Consider the following 7,500-nt stretch of genomic DNA (forward strand, 5'->3'; position numbering starts at 1 on the left):
GAAGCAGTACAAATCAGTAACCACGACACTTAGAATATTTTTGAAGCAGTACAAATCAGTAACCAGCTGACACTTAGAATATTTTTGAAGCAGTACAAATCAGTAACCGCTGACACTTAGAATATTTTTGAAGCAGTACAAATCAGTAACCAGCGACACTTAGAATATTTTTGGAGCAGTACAAATCAGTAACCAGCCACACTTAGAATATTTTTGAGCAGTACAAATCAGTAACCAGCGACACTTAGAATATTTTTGAAGCAGTACAAATCAGTAACCACTGACACTTAGAATATTTTTGAAGCAGTACAAATCAGTAACCAGCGACACTTAGAATATTTTTGAAGCAGTACAAATCAGTAACCAGCGACACTTAGAATATTTTTGGAGCAGTACAAATCAGTAACCAGCGACACTTAGAATATTTTTGAAGCAGTACAAATCAGTAACCACTGACACTTAGAATATTTTTGAAGCAGTACAAATCAGTAACCAGCGACACTTAGAATATTTTTGAAGCAGTACAAATCAGTAACCAGCTGACACTTAGAATATTTTTGAAGCAGTACAAATCAGTAACCGCTGACACTTAGAATATTTTTGAAGCAGTACAAATCAGTAACCAGCGACACTTAGAATATTTTTGGAGCAGTACAAATCAGTAACCAGCCCCACTTAGAATATTTTTGAGCAGTACAAATCAGTAACCAGCGACACTTAGAATATTTTTGAAGCAGTACAAATCAGTAACCACTGACACTTAGAATATTTTTGAAGCAGTACAAATCAGTAACCAGCGACACTTAGAATATTTTTGAAGCAGTACAAATCAGTAACCAGCGACACTTAGAATATTTTTGGAGCAGTACAAATCAGTAACCAGCTGACACTTAGAATATTTTTGAAGCAGTACAAATCAGTAACCAGCGACACTTAGAATATTTTTGGAGCAGTACAAATCAGTAACCAGCGACACTTAGAATATTTTTGAAGCAGTACAAATCAGTAACCACGACACTTAGAATATTTTTGAAGCAGTACAAATCAGTAACCAGCGACACTTAGAATATTTTTGAAGCAGTACAAATCAGTAACCACTGACACTTAGAATATTTTTGAAGCAGTACAAATCAGTAACCAGCGACACTTAGAATATTTTTGGAGCAGTACAAATCAGTAACCACTGACACTTAGAATATTTTTGAAGCAGTACAAATCAGTAACCAGCGACACTTAGAATATTTTTGGAGCAGTACAAATCAGTAACCACTGACACTTAGAATATTTTTGAGCAGTACAAATCAGTAACCAGCGACACTTAGAATATTTTTCAGTCAGTACAAATCAGTAACCACGACACTTAGAATATTTTTGTGTCAGTACAAATCAGTAACCAGTGACACTTAGAATATTTTTGGAGCAGTACAAATCAGTAACCAGCGACACTTAGAATATTTTTGAAGCAGTACAAATCAGTAACCAAGTGCATTTTTGAATTGGTTACTGATTTCTCCGTTGAAGTTGGGGCTGCGGTTGGCTTCAGTTAGTGGTGGGGGCTTAATTTTCGCCGAGGGGAGCGTGTCCCGGTAGTGTCTCCGAGGAAGTGGTACCTATTGAAGGGGGTGTTTCTGAATTTGGGCCCTTTTTGAGTGGCATTGCCGGATGGGTTTTGTGTTGAAGGCTTCCAAATCGGGTAGCTCAGCCGGATTTGACCCGGCGGTTCTACCGACTGTCACGCCTTCGAGGGGGGACTGTTGTCTAAGTTCAGGCCGAATTTGGTGAATTTCCTAAGTCGGGAAGTGGTCCCAACGGGTTTGGGAGTGAACCTAACTGCTCATACCAACTTTGAGGCTTTGGGGCCGGGTAGCACAGTCGGATTTGACCCGGCGGTTCTGCCGAATGCCTGGCCTTCGAGGGGGGCCTGCCCTCTGAGTTCAGGCCGAATTTGGTGATTTTCCTAAGTCGGGAAGTGGTCCAAACGGGGATGGGAGTGAACCTGACAGCTCATACCGACTTTGGGGCTTCCAAGCCGGGTAGCTCAACCGGATTTGATCCGGCGGTTCTAGCGACTGCCACGGCTTCGAGGGGGGACTGTTGTCTAAGTTCAGGCCGAATTTGGTGAATTTCCCGAGTCGGGAAGTGGTCCAAACGGGGATGGGAGTGAACCTGACAGCTCTTACCGACATTGAGGCTTCGGGGCCGGGTAGCTCAGTCGGATTTGACCCGGCGATTCTGCCGACTTCCACGCCTTCGAGCGGGGACTCTCCTCTAAGTTCAGGCCGAATTTGGTGAATTTCCTAAGTCGGGAAGTGGTCCAAACGGGGATGGGAGTGAACCTAACTGCTCATACCAACTTTGAGGCTTTGGGGCCGGGTAGCACAGTCGGATTTGACCCGGCGGTTCTGCCGAATGCCTGGCCTTCGAGGGGGGCCTGCCCTCTGAGTTCAGGCCGAATTTGGTGATTTTCCTAAGTCGGGAAGTGGTCCAAACGGGGATGGGAGTGAACCTGACAGCTCATACCGACTTTGGGGCTTCCAAGCCGGGTAGCTCAACCGGATTTGATCCGGCGGTTCTAGCGACTGCCACGGCTTCGAGGGGGGACTGTTGTCTAAGTTCAGGCCGAATTTGGTGAATTTCCCGAGTCGGGAAGTGGTCCAAACGGGGATGGGAGTGAACCTGACAGCTCTTACCGACATTGAGGCTTCGGGGCCGGGTAGCTCAGTCGGATTTGACCCGGCGGTTCTGCCGACTTCCACGCCTTCGAGGGGGGACTCTCGTCTAAGTTCAGGCCGAATTTGGTGAATTTCCTAAGTCGGGAAGTGGTCCAAACGGGGATGGGAGTGAACCTGACAGCTCTTACCGACTTTGGGGCTTCCAAGCCGGGTAGCTCAACCGGATTTGATCCGGCGGTTCTGCCGACTGTCACGCCTTCGAGGGGGGACTGTTGTATAAGTTCAGGCCGAATTTGGTGAATTTCCCGAGTCGGGAAGTGGTCCAAACGGGGATGGGAGTGAACCTGACAGCTCTTACCGACTTTGAGGCTTCCAAGCCGGGTAGCTCAGCCGGATTTGATCCGGCGGTTCTGCCGACTGTCACGCCTTCGAGGGGGGACTGTTGTATAAGTTCAGGCCGAATTTGGTGAATTTCCCGAGTCGGGAAGTGGTCCAAACGGGGATGGGAGTGAACCTGACAGCTCATACCGACTTTGAGGCTTCGGGGCCGGGTAGCTCAGCCGGATTTGATCCGGCGGTTCTGCCGACTTCACGCCTTCGAGGGGGGACTGCCCTCTGAGTTCAGGCCGAATTTGGTGCATTTCCCGAGTCGGGAAGTGGTCTCTGTCACAACGGGGGCAAGTGTCTGAAGAGGTAAAGTGAGTAACCAGCACAGCTTAGGGAAGGGTTCCAAAGTTCTCAACAATGTGAATTCGGTTACCAGGAAAGCTTAGGAAAGTTGCCTGACTGTCCCAAACGAATGAACTGCAAAACTTAGGGAACATGCCCGAAGATGCTTAAAAGTGTGAAATCAGTAAGCAGGAAAGCATAGGAAAGTGCCTGAAAGTGCTAAATGAGTAACATGAAAAACGTAGAAAAATGCCCGAAAATGTTTAAAAGTGTGAACTCAGTAACCAGCAAAACTTAGTAAAACGTTGGAAAAGCAGAAATGAGTAACCAGAAAAACTTAGAAAAATGTTTGAAAATGAGAAATGAGTAACCAGAAAAACTTAGAAAAATGTTTGAAAATGAGAAATGAGTAACCAAGAAAACTTAGAAAAATGCCCAAAAAGAAGAAATCAGTAACCAGAAAAACTTAGAAAAATGTTTGAAAATGAGAAATGAGTAACCAGAAAAACTTAGAAAAATGTTTGAAAATGAGAAATGAGTAACCAAGAAAACTTAGAAAAATGCCCAAAAAGAAGAAATCAGTAACCAGAAAAACTTAGAAAAATGTTTGAAAATGAGAAATGAGTAACCAAGAAAACTTAGAAAAATGTTTGAAAATGAGAAATGAGTAACCAAGAAAACTTAGAAAAATGCCCAAAAAGAAGAAATCAGTAACCAGAAAAACTTAGAAAAATGTTTGAAAATGAGAAATGAGTAACCAAGAAAACTTAGAAAAATGCCCAAAAAGAAGAAATCAGTAACCAGAAAAACTTAGAAAAATGTTTGAAAATGAGAAATGAGTAACCAGAAAAACTTAGAAAAATGTTTGAAAATGAGAAATGAGTAACCAAGAAAACTTAGAAAAATGCCCAAAAAGAAGAAATCAGTAACCAGAAAAACTTAGAAAAATGTTTGAAAATGAGAAATGAGTAACCAAGAAAACTTAGAAAAATGCCCGAAAAGAAGAAATCAGTAACCAGAAAAACTTAGAAAAATTTTCGGCCAAGTGTGAAAAATATTCTAAGTGTCAGCGGAGGAAAATGCCGAAGCATCGGGAAAGATTCAAAAACTCATGCCGAACATGAGTTCCGAAGTGCCGGAGGAACTGGGCGAATTGAGCCCGGCGGTTGGCCAGATGTCGTTTTGAGTCTGCAGCCCGAAAACTTTAACTTTGTCTGCCGCGGAAGTCTGGACCGGGAAAAATCCAAACGGTTTTGCCGGGTTCGAGTTCCAGAGCGAAGCAGTCGAATTTGAAATTCAGACCCATTCAGTGCCACTTGACATTGTGACACAGTGAGGTTGGCGGGGTACCCGGAGATTTCTGGGAACACGATTTTTAGAACAAAATGGCGGCGCGGGACCACTTTGAAAGGCATCCGAAAAACGGTTCCGCGGGCAGAGCACTTGAATGACAGGCCTGTGTGCATGCCCAAGAGCTCTCGGAAGTCTAATTTTTGACACTTTGTCAAATTTTCGACAGACTTACCCAACTCTTGCTGCCTGTTCTAAGAATCAGTCAGAGGCCTGTGCGGCGGTCTCTTGACACTTTGGAGGGCGGGCAAACCCCACGTTGACTCCGGCCGTCCCTCCAAAAGGCACTTGCTATTGGGGGAAAGGATTGCAAGTAGCCTGGTTCCCGTGGGAGCGGCCAGGAAGGGTGCAGGCTGGCCCTTGCCTGAGCATTCCCAAAACCCTCTTCCGCTGAGAGCAGACCTCGCACGCCGCACTACCGGCTCTGGGAGTGGTTGGCCGCTATTGTACATAGTCCGGTCCTTCCTCTGCCACCCGGCAAGTGCGATGGCTCTGCCGCCCTGCGGTGCTCGTCACCCAGGTTTGGGGAACACGATACTTAGAACATGTTGGCGGCTCGGGACCTGCAGGCGAAAGGGGCCCCGTGGTGCTGAGCACATCGACCTCGGGTCTCAGTGCAAGCCGGAGAGTTCGCGGAAGTCTTAAAAGATTTTGACATCTGCTCAAATCTTTGACAGGCTTGCCTGACTCTTTCCGTCCGTTCTAAGAATCAGTCGGAGGCCGGGGCGGGGACGGTCTCTTGACACACGGAGGGTTGGCTTCCCTCCTCAGGTGTTTGTGTCGAAAATGAAGGCGAGAGATGCAAGCGTCCTGGTTCCCCTGGGTGCTGCCAGCAAGGGTGCAGGCTGACCCTTGCCTGAGCACTCCCAAAAGCCTCTTAAGCTGAGAGCAGGCGCCGCACTACCGGCTCTGGGAGTCGTTGGCCGCTATTGTACATAGTCCGGTCCTTCCTCTGCCACCCGGCAAGTGCGATGGCTCTGCCTCCCTGCGGTGCTCGTCACCCAGGTTTGGGGAACACGATACTTAGAACATGTTGGCGGCTCGGGACCTGCAGGCGAAGGGGGCCCCGTGGTGCTGAGCACATCGACCTCGCGTCTCAGTGCAAGCCGGAGAGTTCGCGGAAGTCTTAACAGGCTTGACTGACTCTTTCCGTCCGTTCTAAGAATCAGTCGGAGGCCGGGGCGGGGACGGTCTCTTGACACACGGAGGGTTGGCTTCCCTCCTCAGGCGTTTGTGTCGAAAATGAAGGCGAGAGATGCAAGCGTCCTGGTTCCCCTGGGTGCTGCCAGCAAGGGTGCAGGCTGACCCTTGCCTGAGCACTCCCAAAAGCCTCTTAGGCTGAGAGCAGGCGCCGCACTACCGGCTCTGGGAGTCGTTGGCCGCTATTGTACATAGTCCGGTCCTTCCTCTGCCACCCGGCAAGTGCGATGGCTCTGCCTCCCTGCGGTGCCCGTCACCCAGGTTTGGAGAACACGATACTAAGAACATGTTGGCGGCTCGGGACCTGCAGGCGAAAGGGGCCCCGTGGTGCTTAGCACATCGACCTCGCGTCTCAGTGCAAGCGGGAGAGTTCGCGGAAGTCTAAAGCTTTTGACATTCGCTCAAAGCTTTGACAGGCTTGCCCGACTCTTTCCGTCCGTTCTAAGAATCAGTCAGAGGCTGGTGGGGAGGTCTCTTGACGCACGGGGAGGGGTGGCGTCCCTCCTCAGGCGCTTGTGTCGAAAATGAAGGCGAGAGATGCAAGCGTCCTGGTTCCCCTGGGTGCTGCCAGCAAGGGTGCAGGCTGACCCTTGCCTGAGCACTCCCAGAAGCCTCTTAGGCTGAGAGCAGACGCCGCACAACCGGCTCTGGGAGTCGTTGGCCGCTATTGTACATAGTCCGGTCCTTCCTCTGCCACCCGGCAAGTGCGATGGCTCTGCCTCCCTGCGGTGCCCGTCACCCAGGATTGGAGAACACGATACTAAGAACATGTTGGCGGCTCGGGACCTGCAGGCGAAAGGGGCCCCGTGGTGCTTAGCACATCGACCTCGCGTCTCAGTGCAAGCCGGAGAGTTCGCGGAAGTCTAAAGCTTTTGACATTCGCTCAAAGCTTTGACAGGCTTGCCCGACTCTTTCCGTCCGTTCTAAGAATCAGTCAGAGGCCGGTGGGGAGGTCTCTTGACGCAAAGGGGAGGGGTGGCGTCCCTCCTCAGGCGCTTGTGTCGAAAAATGAAGGCGAGAGACGCGAGCGGCCTGGTTGCTTTGGGTGCTGCCAGGAAGGATGTGGTCTGACCCTTGCCTGAGCACATCCAAAAGCATGTGATGTTGAGAGCAGACCTCGAGCCCCGCACAACCGGCTCTGGGAGTCGTTGGCCGCTATTGTACATAGTCCGGTCCTTCCTCTGCCACCCGGCAAGTGCGATGGCTCTGTCGCCCTGTGGTGCCCGTCACCCAGGTTTGGGGAACACGATACTAAGAACATGTTGGCGGCTCGGGACCTGCAGGCGAAAGGGGCCCCGTGGTGCTGAGCACATCGACCTCGGGTCTCAGTGCAAGCCAGAGAGTTCGCGGAAGTCTAAAGCTTTTGACATACGCTCAAATCTTTGACAGGCTTGCCCGACTCTTTCCGTCCGTTCTAAGAATCAGTCAGAGGCCGGTGGGGAGGTCTCTTGACGCAAGGGGAGGGGTGGCGTCCCTCCTCAGGCGCTTGTGTCGAAAAATGAAGGCGAGAGACACGAGCGGCCTGGTTGCTTTGGGTGCTGCCAGGAAGGATGTGGTCTGACCCTTGCCTGAGCACTCACAGAAGCATGTGACGTTGAGAGCAGACCTC

This window comes from Hemiscyllium ocellatum (assembly GCF_020745735.1).
Source record: "Hemiscyllium ocellatum isolate sHemOce1 chromosome 15 unlocalized genomic scaffold, sHemOce1.pat.X.cur. SUPER_15_unloc_12, whole genome shotgun sequence".
In the NCBI taxonomy this organism is placed as follows: Eukaryota; Metazoa; Chordata; class Chondrichthyes; order Orectolobiformes; family Hemiscylliidae; genus Hemiscyllium; species Hemiscyllium ocellatum.